Source organism: Thamnophis elegans, chromosome 4 (assembly GCF_009769535.1).
Source record: "Thamnophis elegans isolate rThaEle1 chromosome 4, rThaEle1.pri, whole genome shotgun sequence".
NCBI lineage: Eukaryota > Metazoa > Chordata > Lepidosauria > Squamata > Colubridae > Thamnophis > Thamnophis elegans.
Window position 1 is genome coordinate 1,195,388 of NC_045544.1, and position 16,613 is coordinate 1,212,000.

The following is a 16,613-nucleotide window of genomic DNA, read 5'->3' on the forward strand; positions in this document are numbered from 1 at the left end:
AGGGCTGGAAAGCACTGTGGAGTCTTCTTGCTATACTTTATAATCAAAAGTCTTCCATCTAAAATGATGGCAACACAAAAGAGGATGGATGAATCAATTGAAAGCTGCATGTGCATCTCAACTCAGTGATGAGCAAAAAGAAATTATTTTAGCTTTGATATGATTTTATATTTTGCATACTTTTACGGTATTCTTTTTACATTGTATGTTGGTTGAGGTTGGCATTCTGATTTTATAAATCAATTTATATTTAATTTTAGATAGCTGGGACTGTGTGCGATCTTTTAAGCCTGAGCTTTCTCAGCTCCATGGTAGGTTTCAAACCCTGCTCGTGTCTTTTATCCCTGGAACCGTAATAAACCAGGAGTCCGGAGGAGACTGGAATGATACCAGCTGCTTTGCTCTCTCGTGATTCATAAGGCTGCTTAGGTATTGATGGAGAAAGTGGCAGAAGGAGTGGAAGGGAAGGACGGAAAGAAATAGCAGTTCCTGCTCTAAGCCAAGAACATCTAATAAAATGAAATTCAATGGTGAAAAAAAGTAAGGTTCTACATTTAGGCAAGAAAAACAAAAATGCACAGGTATAGTATAGGTGGTACCTTGCTCAACTGTGAGAGGGATCTTGGAGTCCTAGTGGACAACCATTTAAATATGAGCCAGCCGTGTGCAGCAGCTGCCAAAAAAGCCAACACAGTTCTAGGCTGCATCAACAGAGGGAGAGAATCAAGATCACGTGAAGTGTTAATACCACTTTACAATGCCTTGGTAAGGCCACACTTGGAATACGGCATTCAGTTTTGGTCACCACGATGTAGAAAAGATGTGGAGACTCTAGAAAGAGTGTGGAGAAGAGCAACAAAGATGATTAGGGGACTGGAGGCTAAAACAATGAGGAACAGTTGCAGGAACTGGGTCTGTCTAGTTTAATGGAAAGAAGGACCAGGGGAGACAGGATAGCAGTGTTCCAATATCTCAGCGGTTGCCACAAAGAAGAGGGAGTCAAACTATTCTCCAAGGCACCTGAGGGTAGAACAAGAGCCGAGGTGGCGCAGTGGTTAAATGCAGCACTGCAGGCTACTTCAGCTGACTGCAGTTCAGCAGTTCGGCTGTTCAAATCTCACCGGCTCAGGGTTGACTCAGCCTTCCATCCTTCCGAGGTGGGTGAAATGAGGACCCAGACTGTGGGGGTGATATGCTGACTCTGTAAACCGCTTAGAGAGGGCTGAAAGCCCTATGAAGCGGTATATAAGTTTAACTGCTATTGCTAACTGCTATTGCAATGGGTGGAAACTAATCAAGGAGAGAAGCAACTTAGAACTGAGGAGAAACTTCCTGACAGTTAGAACAATTAATCAGTGGAACAGAAGTTGCCTCCAGAAGTTGTGAATGCCCCAACACTGGAAGTCTTTAAGAAGATGTTGGATAGCCATTTGTCTGGAACGGTATAGGGTTTCTTGCCTATGCATGGGGTTGGACTAGAAGACCTCCAAGGTCCCTTCCAATTCTGCTATTGTAACACAAAGAAATTTGAAAGCACCCTGTTGAAGAGGAAGTACATATATAATCATGGTCATGACATTTATATTAAGGTTTTTGTATATGTTTATAGCTTATTAATTATTTTTAAAGAGAATTGTGTTATGCTCAAGCTTAGAGCCCAGGTGAATCTCAGCATTCTCCCTCCCTCCCTCTATCTCCACTCTGATTACTCACCAGGGGATTCTGCAGGGACATAATTTTTCATTGTTTAATCCCTCTGATGCACCATGCAGTAATCTTGGATATAATCTGCACACAATTACAAGACAATTGCAGACATCATAAATGCTGCCATACCACTAATTTTTCAGCAGCTTTGGGAGCTCTGGGTTAACGAAGGCTTCCCCTAAGAGGTTCTCTCGACTCCTTCAACCCAAAGCCTGCCACACCTGCCAGAGTCAAAAGTTGTTTCTTAACAGTTTGGTTAAAGGATCACTAAAGCCTTTAAAACGCCATTCTCTCTGTTAATCAAACATGGCCAGGCTGCAGACATCCAGATCAAGCTACAGGCTCCTGTGGGTAAAACGTGTTTTTACTTAAAACAACATTAACTTAAAATACCGATAAGACTTGATATCCAGATATCCAGCTGGCCTGAATTAACTTTCTTCTTCATTTAATTCAAGCCAGCGGATGTGGATTTTGAATCGTATGAACACATGTATTATTATTATTTCCATCCTAATGCAAATAAGAAGTTTGAGGGCAAAGAAAGGTGAAAGGAAAGTAGAGGAAAGTCAGTGGAGAAGCTAAAAATGATGAGGCTCCGTCTTTCCCAGAGCAATGGTTTCTAAACCGCACAGTTATTCTCAATTGCAACAAGTTGTCCCTTGAGGACGGTTGGCCTTTATTTTGGAGCTTATCAATTTTCCTTATCATAAGACCTCTGAAATCAGGCTCACGTCAATTGGGCAAGTCGATGAAGGGAAGCTTCGGGGGCAAGCATGAACAGAAAGTAGTACCAATTCTTCTTCAAAGTCGCTTATCTTCCCCTTTCAACTTTTCCTTGAATCTCAGTGTATTACAGCTCTTAGATTCACTCCTCTCAATGGTCTTCTCTATAAATGAATACAAATAGTATTTCAAAAGTTTTTATTCTAGAGTTTAAAGTTTCCTTTCTCGTTCTGCATGATTCATGTTTGTTATCATATTTCTTAGTGACCTTTGGAAATTATAGTTCAGTCTATATGACTTTTGTTTCTTAAAATTAATTAGCACCCGAATACCTCCCAAGGCTTTATCAGTGAGGGGGAAAATTAGAGGACGTGTACACTACACACATTTATTTCAAAGTATTGATTCTCCATGTTCTAATTGCTTCTAAGTTGACCTACAGCATGTTCTACCATAAGACATGTTTGGCAGATGCTCTCTCTTGATGTATTGGGTATACCTCCCATAATCCCCAGTTAGCTGGGCCATGCTGATTGCAATTATGGGAGCTGTGTTCCAATACAGTTGCAAGGCGTCAAAATGTTTGTACCAGATTATATGATTAATAAAGATTTTGAGCTCAAAATTCTTGGAAGATACTGGGAGAACAGCTGAAGCCAAATCCTAATACCTATATCAGAACTTTTTCTACTTAAGGATGAAGTAGAAATATAATAGTCTAGTACCTAATGCATAATTTATATTGAAATTCAGAGTAGCTTCAGATATTGGAGACCTTTACATACGGTAATTCATATAGACTTTATTCAATTGTTTTACTTCATTAGCCTCTCCTCTCCTCTCTCCTCTTCTCCTCTCCTTCTCCTCTCTCCTCTTCTCCTCTCCTCTCCTTCTCCTTTCTTCTCCTGTCCTTCTCCTCTTTCCTCTCCTTCTCCTTTCTTCTCCTCTCCTTCTCCTCTCTCCTCTCCTCTTCTCCTGTCCTCTCCTAGGACAGAATTTGCAAAACAACCCTTTCCCGATCCAGCCTGTGGTCCTTGCAGGAGGCTTACTGCAAGCCAGTGTAGATAACTTTCTTACAACTTTCCATATTCTAGAGCTGTGCTACATATTTTTATTGTAGGGAAGCAATAAGGTCAGTATCAAACACTTTTGAAAACTGGAATAGGATCAAATTAGAATCTTTACTTTTAGTTCAATAGATTTGATAGCTGTTTGACATATTCACCCTCCCTTCCCTAAATCGTGCTGTGCTGCCTCAGGATGGTGTGTGTGTGTGTGTGTGTGTGTGTGTGTGTGTGTGTGTGTGTGTGTCCCTGAGAGAGTTGAGCAATGAACATCAGGAGCGTATGTGCCAAGGGAATATTCCAGCAGGGTCATTCGAGTGTGTCCCTCCCAGCTGCTGAGCAAGAGCAAGCAGGCCCCTATAGTGGGAAACAGTGATGTAGGAAGATGCCAGAGGCAGATGATCATTTAGTAACCACAATGATCAATTCATACTGTATGGCAGAAGGTTAGCCACTCTGCATTTTTTTTACCAAGAAAACGACATTAATTAAAAAAAATTATTGATATTACAGTGTTGTATGATGGGTCCATCAGGTCAGATGATACTCAACGTGCTACTGAGGAAGAGCTGGGGAATCTGATGTTTGTGTTGTGGCGAAATAAAAGCCTTTGTGGGTCTAGTTGGTGATGGTGCCATACAGAAAAATAAAATTCAAAGCTGCAAAGATAGAATTATGGTAGAAATAAGAAGAATGAACACTGGAAAGGTTAACACAGTGGAAGATGAAAGGACTGCACATTGATACGTTAGGCATCGGCAGATGGAGATGGAGTGGGATCAGAAGATTACACTGTTTATTACTCACGACCTGAAGAACAAAGAAGGGATGGCGTTGCTTTTATAATTAGGAAAACTAGATCAAGAAGAGTACTTGCTACAATGCAAGTTGTAATCTAATTCCCAAACAATATTGATTACCATTCATGGACACATCTTTAATATGATAGATCATTTAGGTTTATGTCCCAACCACTGATGCAGAAGAGAAGGTTGTTGAAATTGATAGAACATGGAAGCAAGATGAGCTGCTTTTGATTGGAGACTGGAATACCAAAGTTGGAAACACGAGGGTGGAAAATGTAATTGGATTGTACGAAATGAAGCAAGAAACCGACGTATCAATTTCTGCCACTCCAGTGATTTCTTACGGGCTAACACTCTTCAAGCGACCAAAATGATGCCTTTATATATGGGCATCACCAGATGGAGTATACAGAAATCAAATTGACTATATTATTGCTAAAATTAGGTGGAGAAGCTCAATTATAGCGTTAAAGAGATGGTCAGATGCTGACTATGGAACAGATGAAAAATTGCGCATGTGCAAGTCCCGTGGTGTGCTTAAAAAAAAGAAGTAGAAAGCAGGTCAATTTCCACAATATGGTCTTGAACATATAACCACCATTTTCAAGGATAACATCTGGAATCACTTTGAAATCCGGCATCGTGCTGATAGAGAACCAGAGGAATTATGGAATGAGCTTTAAAAAGTTGTTAAGGTAAAAACAACTGCCAAAAATTAACCAAAAAAACCCAAAATGGGCATCCCAACAAATGATGGAAATTGCCAAGAAAGAAAAAAAAAGTCAAAGGGAAGAAAGCTAAAAATTTCAAAAAGAATAAAGTTTAGGACAATTTTGAAGATCAAGTTACCTCCTACAATATCAACAAACAATTCTCTCTTGGCTCCTGATCGATGAATTCTCTTCCTCAACCAAGTTCCCTGACTCCTTCCTTGTGCACTTCTAAAGCCTATCCTCTTCTCTTTAATTAACTCAAGAGTTCAGTTTTGTTGTCTTTGTTGTTTACCCTATAAACATAATAAACATGCTGTTCTAATTAGCTTTGTTGGTTTATACTGTTGATATTTGATGATAATTATTTTATAAGCTTTCTCTGAAAATGCATACGTCGTGTAACCTATGAATAGGTATTGTTTTCTTTCATTCCAAACAAATCAATTGACAAATGTTAATTTCATGAATTGATCAGCCGAGTGACCAATTCATCTGAACTGATGATCTGAATAGAGCCTTTTGTTATAGTGTTTATTAGCGGCCTTTTTCCTCTTTGCAAATAAATAATAATTTAAAACCTTCTAAATCCAGTCATGCAATTAAAGCAGGGCACACTACTTCATACCAATGGAACACGGATCTTATTTGTATTTATAATATTAAAAAGAACTGCAATGTATTGAGGGGGTGTCAGCAGGGAGAGGCTGAAAATCAAGATTGCAGCTATAACCATGTAAGTCTCTCACAGCACGTTTAAAAAAGGATCAAGACTTGGATTGCATGGTGGTAGGTGTAGTGTAGTGATTGTAGATTGTAGGTGTAGTGATCACCAATGTCCGATGACGGATATGGCACAAGAAGAAGAAGGTATATTGTTGATTTTTTGACCCCATGTGAACAACTTTGAATCTGTTCTAAGGCAAAAAGATCTCAGGTGACCCTTGTTGAGCTTAATGTGGAATGGGTAGCATAAATATGGGGCTGCCGTGTGTTGGCAGACCAGGCAGGAGACATGGCCGAATGAGCTCATTTTACTCGATAGTAAGATTATATGAACAGCATCTTGCAAATCTGTAAGTACGTTTCTCCCTCCCACTCCCCCAGCCCTTGACCCCCTAGGAAAGTAGAGAAGGTCTTTTCTGAACCTCTGGCTGCATTCACATTCCTGCTGGGCATCCAGCTGCCTTTTATCTGCCCATCCCCTTGTCTGTATCTCTTCCTTCTGCCTCCTAAGGTCATTCCACATTCCACACTATGTGGGCTGCCCAATGAATTCACCTATGGCTTAACACACTCATTTTTAGACATACCCCCCCCCCAAATATAATGTTCATTCGTGTCTCCAATAATGTTATCCATATATAGTTCTAAAGCAGTGTTTCTCAACCTTGGCAACTTTAAGTCCTGCGGACTTCAACTCCCAGAATTCCCCAGCCAGCTGGGGGATTCTGGGAGTTGAAGTCCACAGGACTTAAAGTCGCCAAGGTTGAGAAACACTGTTCTAAAGACTTTTTTTTTTTTAACAAAAGAGAGATGTGGCTTTCAACTAAAAAATGCTGCCCATTGTTATATAAAGGAATATTTGTTTGTTTCTTTATTTATATTTCACAGTTCTTAACCACCCATATCCCCCAGACGGGGGCTCTGAGCAGTGTACAATTAATCAATAAAAGTGAGCATTAAAAACAGAATAATTTAAGGTTATTAAATTTTTTTTAAAAAAATCTAAAACAACATTATGGAATTTTACAAGATGGAATAATATGTTCCCAACGTGATGTTATCTTGACCTGAGATCATGTTGGTTATTTTTTGCTTTGTTTAAGTAATCATAACACCAGGTGCTAACCTTAAAACAAATTTAGTTTGGAATCTTTAAGACTCTCACTTTATACATTCGAGGTAAAGCAGATCATCATGTTAATCAGGAGTGATTTCAGAAAGACAGGAGAAATACGTATCATTGTTATTGTAACCCAGAGTTGGGGGAGTAAATGGTTTATTGAGAAATGCATTGGAGGAGAGAAGCCCACTTCAGCTAAAAGAGGTTTCTGCAACTTTGCACCTTTGAGTTATAGTCCTGCTGTTCCAGTTTAACACATCTGAAGGCCATGCAGTTGGGGGGGGGGAGGGGAACCAACCTGAAAGGTTCTTAATTCCCAGTATAGACCCCAGAAATTTCATTCTAAATCAAAAATAAATTGCACCATTGAGCTTCTTCACAGAAGAGAAAATAAATATGCCGTATAGGACAGCCTAAAAATCCTGGCAGGTTGTGAAAAGGAATGTCTCCAGGTGAAAAAACTCAGCTTCTGATCCATTCAGTTTGACCCTGGGAATGAGGACAAGAGCCTGAGGCATTGGCTGGATTCATGGAATAGGGCCGAGATGGGGAACCTATGGCCCATGTGCCACAAGTGGCATGCAGAGCCCTTTCTGTGGGTACGCAAGCCGTCGCCCCAGCTCAGCCCTACCCCGCATGCACAGGGGGAGTGCACATACATATGCAGGGGAGCGCATGAGGGTTTTTGCTCCCAGAAGGATGCAGGGAGGTCTACTAGGCCCAAAATGGGGTGGGGGAGGTCACATGTGCATGCACGGGGAGGTGGGGGGTATGGATGCGCAGGTATTGCGTGGGGGTCGTGCATTGCATTATGGGTGCACTTTAGGCATGCGAGAACACAAAGGTTAGCCCTCACTGGAATAGGGCTTGGAGGCCATGTTTTTTTTAAGGGAGGAGCCTTGACAATTCTGGCTGTAGCTAAAGGGGAGGAAGCCCTTTCTGCTCTTGAGGTTGATCAAGTCTGTGGCAGACTTTGGGACACTATTTAAGGTCATGTTCTGTTGAATTGACGCAGATTGGTCTTAATCAGCCATCTTGCCAATCCCATAAGGGAGGTGGGGAGGCTCCATCGCTGGGGAAGTTCTCTTGATATAACTACTGCAGGGGAATGGCAAAGAACAGCTTTAAGAGCCTGAGCGAGACTTCGCTCACGGACAGCAGCTCTCAACACATTTCTATGAATATAATTACAACTTCCGCTCACATTTTAAAATCCAATTGATTCAAAAATGATCACACAGCAGGAAGAAGTATACTACCGTGCCGATAATAAAATCTTCTCATATTAACTTCAGAATTATTTGAGAAGCAAATTATAGCACGTTGCCAAGGCATCAGCGATAATAGCGCATCTTCATGAGGTCACAAAAAATAATTGGAGCAGGATGGTGCAGAATCTTGACAAATTCCCATCTATGATTTATTAGTCTGCTGATACGGAATGTGCTGATTATCTGGCACTTGGACCCTAAATATTGTCAACATTCAAATGCAGTCACTCCCAACTTACAGTTTTTCAATCTGTCCTATTTGCTAATAGGAATAATTACGTAGCGCTCATCTGTACGCCCTGAAATTTATGAAGTACAAGGAGTCCTCGACTTACAACTACAGTTGAGCCCAAAATTTATGTTGCTAAGTGAGACTTTTGTTGAGTGCCCCATTTTATAACTTTTCTTGCCAAAGTTGTTAAGTGAATCATTGCAAAAACTTAGTTGTTAAATGAACCTGGCTTCCCCATTGATTATGCTTGTCAGAAAGTTGCAAATGGGGATCGCATGACCTTGGTACACAGCAACGGTCATAAATATGAACCAGTTGCCAAGCATCCAAAGTTTGATCACCTGACCTTGTAGATGCTGCAACAGCAGAGGTGGGTTCCTACTGGTTTGGACCAGTTCGACCGAGTAGGTAGTAACTCAGCCTGCCACGCCCCCGAACCGGTTCTATCGGTGGCACCATAGACACTGCCATCTTGCTTTTTTTCAGTACTGTGCATGCCCATGTACTGCGCATCACGCATGCAGGGCGCATCCCTGAGCAAACTGGCAATGGCAGCAGTCAGAACCCATCCCTGTGCAACAGTCATAGGAGGTGAAAAACAGGCATAAGTCACTTTTTTCAGTGCTGTTGTAACTTTGAACAGACACTAAACAACCTGTTGTAAGTTGAAGGCTTCCTGTGCATAACTGATACAACTCTAATGCAATTTAAGCCCCTCCCCTCTTTTAGGGGAGGAATACGTCACTTTCAGTTTTTAAATGCAAACCAAATAGATTTTTTACAAGTGTTGTCTGTCTAATTGCTGTTACTATGGAGAACAAATTAATCCAGTTGGGTAGGACTAAGACCCCATGAATAGAGGTTTAGAGGTTTTATTTGCATTTGTAGGCCGCCCTTTTCCCTGAGGGGACTCAGGGCGGCTCACAGAAAACCAGGGAAAGGGGAAATACAACATTGAGACGACGAATAAAACAGGGTGGGTGAGGAAGGAGGGAGTAGTTTTAAAAACCGTATCAAGATGCATCTCTTTTATCAGACTTTTAATGGTGCATCAAGTATTATGTTGCCAGACTCATGTGAGGCACTTCTAATAGACGGGCAAGTAAACAGAGAAATTTAAGAAACTCAGCTTCTTGCCGAGGTGGCGCAGTGGTTAGGGGTGCAGTACTGCAGGCCACTTCAGCTGACTGTTATCTGCAGTTCAGCGGTTCAAATCTCAACCGGCTCAAGGTTGACTCAGCCTTCCATCCTTCCGAGGTGGGTGAAATGAGGACCCAGACTGTGGGGCGATATGCTGACTCTGTAAACCACTTACAGAGGGCTGAAAGCCCTATGAAGCGGTATATAAGTCTCACTGCTATTGCTATTGCTATATCATCTGTTACTTGTGCATATGTCTATGGCACAATAGTGGTTAGAATGTAGTATTGCAGGCTGACTGTGCCCCTGTCATGAGTTCGATCTTGACCGACTCAAGGTTGACTCAGCCTTCCATCCTTCAGAGGTTGGTAAAATGAGAAGCCAGATTGTGGGGAGGGGGGGTGCAATATGCTGATTCTCTATGCCGCTTAGAGAAGCTGTAAAGCACCGTGGAGTGGTATACAAGTTTAAGTGTGATTCTTATTGCTATCATTGTTTTATCCTCCTTTCCTGGAATATAGATATGAGTGCCATTCATATATACATCTGGCCGCCCTCTTACTTTTCTTAGAACATATTATTTCAACATCCCAAATGCTGAAGAACTTTAGATGCATTTGGCAGTTTGTCATTCCTTTGGCAGGCTTTCCAAGTGAAACATGCTGTTGCAAATCAAATACTGTTATAATTACACATTATCAAATTTGTCAGATTAAAAATACTATTATGTGTAAAATTTTAAATTACTGTTAAGCCTTAAGTATTATTCTCTGGCAACTTCAAATATGAATGATGGATTAAACTGCCTACCTTCCAATGCCCTGGAAGCTTCTCAAGGATCCTTTCGTGGTATTTATGGAGAGCTGTCCCTGAATGAAGAATCTGTAGTGCCACTGATCATCCCCTGCCATATGTGTAGCAACAAGGATGAATGGAGCATGCATCCATAATCCTTTGCAATCCACAGGCTTCCATGACACACAAGGAAAAGCTTTATGGCAGGCGCATAAATGAATGTGGAAAATGTTTTTGAAGGCCAAGTGGATGAAAATCACTATGATGTATGATTAGTGTCAGCTTTCAGTGTTCTCAAATGCTAATCTGTAGCACACTATCAAATACTGCCCAATATTAACTGCCATATATCTGATACTGCAATTAGTTGCTAGATACTAATATTTTAATATTTGACAAGCAAATGAACATTCAGAATGCACGAGGAATATCCACTATTTAAATGCTGATTTTTAATGCATGGGAACTTGTGCATTTCTTCTCTACTTTTGAAAATAAAATTCACATGCCTCCCACTAGAAAGCCTTGTTACTTAATAGGTGGAATTAATACATGGCTTTATTTTGTTGTAAATGCGCGCACACACAGACACACACACACACATCTTAACTGGATAGCTGCTATTAAAATTGCTCACATCATGATGATTACCCATTAAATACTTCCATGATACAAACATTAATAAAATGAACACAAGCCTTGACCTCTGCTGTTATGACTCACATTTGAAGTCTGCTTAATTACAGGAAGGCTGCCAGGGCTCTGACACTTCAGCCCCTGCAGAAATGCAGCAAGTATATCTGGCACAATGTTTACAGATGCTTAAATTGTTCCAGTTTTTAGTGCACTGAACACTAAATTCTGCTTCCTATCTGACAGCAGGAAAGATTGTCTAGAAAATGGGAGAAAGCAATCTGCTGTCAGTACTTCACTGTCTTCAAGACTTCAGCTACTTGATACACTATAATTTATTGCTAATTAACAGAACTAAAATAGAACCTTTTGTGTGTCATCCATTGGCCTCTGTGTAGCTCAAAGCTTTCTAGATGCAATGCAAGTGTCCAAGTGGAGGTTTGCATGACGTGTGGCTTTTGCAAAAGGACACTGATTACGCTGGGATATGGAAGAGTCTTCAGGGGGGGCTTAGGACATTATTAAGATTAGGATGGGAGGAGAAAGAAAATAGAGGATGCCTCAGAGCAGCACTATCAATGATGGAGAAAAGAGGAGCTACCTGATTTCTGCCCTCATCCATTCCATAAAAGTTAAAATAAAAGTGCCTTCAGTCTTAATTCCATTTGCCTGGAACAGCAAACTGACACAGCCTGCTTCACTTATCTGCCATCCTGCCTCCTCTCCTCTTCCCTTCTCTTTGGATCATGCAGAGGAATTCGATATGTCTGATTTAATGAGAAGAAGGATTAGAGGTGACAATATACCGTAGTGGTGTTCCAATATCTAAAGGGCTGCCATAAAGAAGAGGGAGTCAACCTATTCTCCAAAGCACCTGAAGGCAGGACAAGAACCAATGGATGGAAACTAATGAAGGAGAAATCCAAGCGAGAAATGAGAAATTTCCTGACAATTAGAAAAATTAACCAGTGGAACAGCTTGCCTCCAGAAGTTGTGGGTGCCCCAACACTGGAGGTTTTTAAGAAGAGCTTGGACAACCACTTGTTTGGAATGTTATTGTGTCTCCTGCTCGAGCAGAGGGTTGGACTAGAAGACCTTCAAGGTGCCTTCTAACTCTGGTATTCTGTTATTCTAAGAGTGCCTTAAAATGTTACAGCTATAAGAAAAAACCTCTTTTGGCCCTGGTGGCTCAGAAGAGGTCCACGTATGTTAGGAATATAATCTAACGGTTGGGTTATATGCTGGTTTGTGTGTTCTCCAACACTACTCTCACAACACTTCTCTGAACACACTCACTCTCCCAACGGGGAGCTTACCTAACACTGGTTATGGGTCCAGGTTATACCAGACGTAGCCAAAGGAGAGTTGGTGTTGATACAGTGCTTGTTACTATCCTGGAGAAGATGGTGTGCGACCCATCAACAAGCCTATCGATGATAACCCGGTTGGATGGAACAAACTATGTTTCCTGGTCTATGAAGTGCAGTCTACTCCTGCGTAGGGAAGGTTTATGGGATGTTGTACAGAATCCACCGGATGTAACTGCTTGGAATCCAGATAACGATGATGATGCCAAGAAGATAGCGGATTTTCAGCGATGCAACGAACGGGAATTGTGTATAATTGGTCTAAAACTGAATGACCCACACTTAGTACATATTCGTGGAGAAAATTTTGCTGCAAGATGTTGGGAGAATTTGAAGAGGGTTTATGTACGTGACACTGTAGGTGCACACATATATCTCACACGCAAACTGTTTAGGGCACATCTTCTGAAAGGTGGAGATATGTTAGCTCATTTAAACTTTACGAAAGGGTTTTTTCAGAAGGTACATGAAAAAGAACTAATTTTTTTCTGAGCAACATCAAGTTTATATCATACTCTCCTCACTGGATGAGAGTTATGGTGTTTTTGTATCTTCTCTTGAAGTCCTAACCCGAAATAAACTAACATTGACTGACCTAACTGCACGACTGTTGGAAGAGTCAAGAAGAAGGATGGAAAGAGGACAACTGAGAGAGAAACCACCACAACATGAGGAGTCACCTTCTACTGCCTATACTGTTCGAAAATGTTTCTCTTGTTGGGCTAAGGGACATATAGCTAGATTCTGTACAAAGGCAAAACAACAGAATGCCAGAAGAGTTAGAAAAAATGCTAATGTCAACTTAGCTAAGTCTACTTTGGCTATGTCTAGCAATGCACCTGTAAACCATGATTCGTGGGTTGTTGATAGTGGAGCATCACAGTGCATTGCTAGAGATAGAAAAAGGTTTGTAAAAATGACCACGAGCAAGGAACATGTATGTTTGGCAAATGGATGGAAGGTGAAGGCGGATGGTGAAGGTAACACATTGTTCATTTCTAAATGAGCAGTTACCAATGTTATATGTACCTAACCTGAAAGTCAACTTACTATTGGGTAGGGCTCTGGTTAACGTTGGCTATGTGGTAACCTTTAGGGGACATACAGTACCTGTATTATTGAAAAGAAGGGTAACAGAGTTACTGCTACTTTAAAAAACGGTTTGTATGTTATACCGGATGGCCAGATGGCTAACACAGCTTATCATAATGTTAAACTCCATGACGAATGTATACATTTACTTCATAGACGCATGGGGCACATTAATTTCAAGTTGCTGCAACAAACTGTTAAGTTGGCAGAGGGAGTAAAAATAAAACCCTGCGGAAAATATTTAAACTGCAATGTTTGCAATCAGGAGAAAAGCAAAGTTACTCCAGCAAACAGACTGAATGGTTTTAAAACAGAGGAACCTCTGGAGGTTGTTTTTGCTGATTTAATTGGACCTATGAAACCCAGTTTGGGAGGTGCCTGTTATGTTTTGAGTATCATGGACCATTATTCCCGATACGGTTTCTGTTACTTAATGAAAAGCAAAACAGAAACATTTCAGCATTTCTTTAATTGGCTGAAGTTTGCGTAAAGAAAGATGAAAGCCAAGGCTATTACTGTATTTACTGATAATGGAATGGAGTTTACCAATTATAAATTCCAAACAATGTTAAAAACAGCTGGAATCGAGCACAAACGTTCTGCTCCTTATAGGCCACAACATAACTCGCTTGTAGAAGGAAGGGGGCAAACATTACAGGCCAGGGCTCGAACTATGATAGCTGATTCAGGTTTGCCAGAAACACTGTGGGGTGAAGCTGGGTTGTGCGAACAGTGCGAATTTTCCATTTCTATTTCTGACTCTTCTTGTTTTCCCATCTCTTACACCTTCTGCTGTGTTTTCAATTCACTGCGTATCCCAGTCATGTCTTCTTGCATTGGTCACCCTGTCTCCTGTGGCAGTTACAGAGTAAGACAAATGAGGTGAGTTGACCACTGAAGGAGACCATCAAGTTACGGCAAATCCCTGAGCTTTTCAAATGTCACGGTGTGTTTTATAAAACCAGTGAGTGACTCAACAGTGAAATATTTACCAGGAACAGAAATTTATCTGGTCTGCATTATTTTTCTTTCTTTTTGGAATGAGTGGAGTCTGTAGTTTTATTTCAGTCAACAATACTACTTTCAAGGAAAATTGTGAATAAACAACGCAACAATGCTGTTCTTCTTCAACACAGTTTAATCTATTTAAAGAAAAATAAATTATAAGGAATTAAACATTTATTCATAGTGTGGATAATTTATGCCGGTATAATTGTTGAATTCTATTCAAAAGAATGAAGCAAAGACACAGATACTATAGTTCTACCTAAGGTGCAGTTGGGAAGTTTATCGGGAGGGCTAGAATTAGTCATATTTTGGACATGTATATTAAAAAACACAAATGGAAATCAAAAGCCTCATACTGTCTATTACCATGGTAATCCTGATGGTAATTTGACCTTGTTATCAGCAATTAAGTGGCTGAACAGTCCCTCATTTCCTCTCTCTAATTATATATTTACTTTTTCAATTAGTCGGTGATTTATTGGCAAAGAACAGCATTGCAGAGATATCGTAAGGCCCTGTTCCCTCAACAAATTGCATCTCATCTTTCAAATTAAATTATCAATTACCATGTAGCTGGTTGAATTTCACATACTCTTCCATCCCACCCCAAGTTCTGCTTAGTATGTGAGACAAAATTATTTCCCAGTACTGTAGTAATCAGTCATGTACAAATTCCTTTTGGCTCAATTCAGTATCTTCTTGACTAAAATTAGTTGGGTTGGTGCCTCTGCAATCCCAGTTTGTCATTTAAATCATACCCAAAATCTGCCAAGAGAAGCTTGGGCATGCTAAACTGCTCAATGGCTGCTAAATTGAGTAGCCTGGGCTTCCTTCTCTTTTTCCAACTTGCTTAATCAAGCCTCTCCTTCCGATAGGTTTGCAGAAAGAGCATTCCATGGGCAGCAAGGAACGTCCCTTTCGTTATTCTTACACACACACACACACACACACACACACACACACACCACCTTACTAGGGAATAAAAGGCTGGAAAATGTGCCTGTTTGAGGATAGTTGGGGTGGGGGGAGGGTACAATATGATTCCTATGGGGCAAAATGCTTTGCAAAGTTTTCAGATGCTGTCTTACCACCACACCCAAAATAGATCATTAGAAAATACAGTGGAATCTCTAGCTAGACTGGAGGGAGGTGTAAAGAGATCAGGTTTAGAGTCCTTGCCCTGGAGAAAGCGACAGAAACCTGACCTCCTCTAGAAATCTTGAGACCTCGTCTGACCATACTCAAGGGAATATAGCCAGTCTGGCAAGATTCTTGTAACATAGGTGACTAACAATAAAGTTTCTGTTTGAGACTCTTCACAAGTGATACTGGTTTCTTGTGCCTGACAAAATTCTGGTTCAATCTAAGGCAGGTTTTCCAAAGAGAACAGGACAATTTCTTGAAGCAGAGGTGAAGTTTGTTCAACAGAAAAATAGTCAGTAAATCATCAAAGGTGGCCACAAATTGAAAAGAAAAAACTGGTTTCTTTTTTAGAGAGATCTGTCTTTTGTCCCTAGAAAGTGAGCAAATTTAGCTAGGGATTACCAGAAAACACTTCAGATCCATTGGAGAGGAGATGTGGCTTCCTGCCCTTCAGGGTTTTGCAGTTGTCATCTTTTGTAAGTTAAGGTGGTGACCTCAAGGTGATGGGTTTGAGTGGAGAAGCCAATTGTGGGTCTGAGTTGTAAGTTTGTTTGTAAGTTTGATTTTATTTATAGGCCGCCCAATCCCAAAGAACTCCGGGCGGCTTACAGAAGGGAAGAGAAAGAAAATAAAAGAAAGTAAAAATAAAATAAGACAAGTTAAAATGACACAAATACATTCATTTCAATTGGGGCCGGACCTCAACAATGAGGTCAACAAGCCAGGTCTTGACAGCTTTCCTGAAGGCCATGAGAGTGGGTGAGGTCCGGATTTCTGGGGGTAGTTCATTCCACAGGGTCGGGGCAGCCACAGAGAAGGCCCTCCTCCGGGGAGCCGCCAGCCGACATTGTCTGGCTGACGGCATCCGAAGGAGGCCAACCCTGTGGGATCTTACCGGCCGTTGGGAGGAGTGTGGCAGTAGGCGGTCTCGCAGGTATCCTGGTCCTAAGCCATGTAGGGCTTTAAAGGTAATAACCAACACCTTGAATTGCGTCCGGAGACCAAATGGTAGCCAGTGAAGCTCGCGGAGGATAGGTGTAACATGGCTGTATCTAGGTACACCCCATATCGCT

General features: G+C 41.0%; 1 protein-coding gene across 1 annotated transcript in view; it reads left to right on the forward strand.

Annotated features, from left to right (window-relative positions):
• The window catches only part of DLGAP2 (DLG associated protein 2), an 82,605-nt gene that overhangs the window by 33,783 nt on the left and 32,209 nt on the right, over positions 1–16,613 (forward strand). The window lies entirely within an intron of this gene.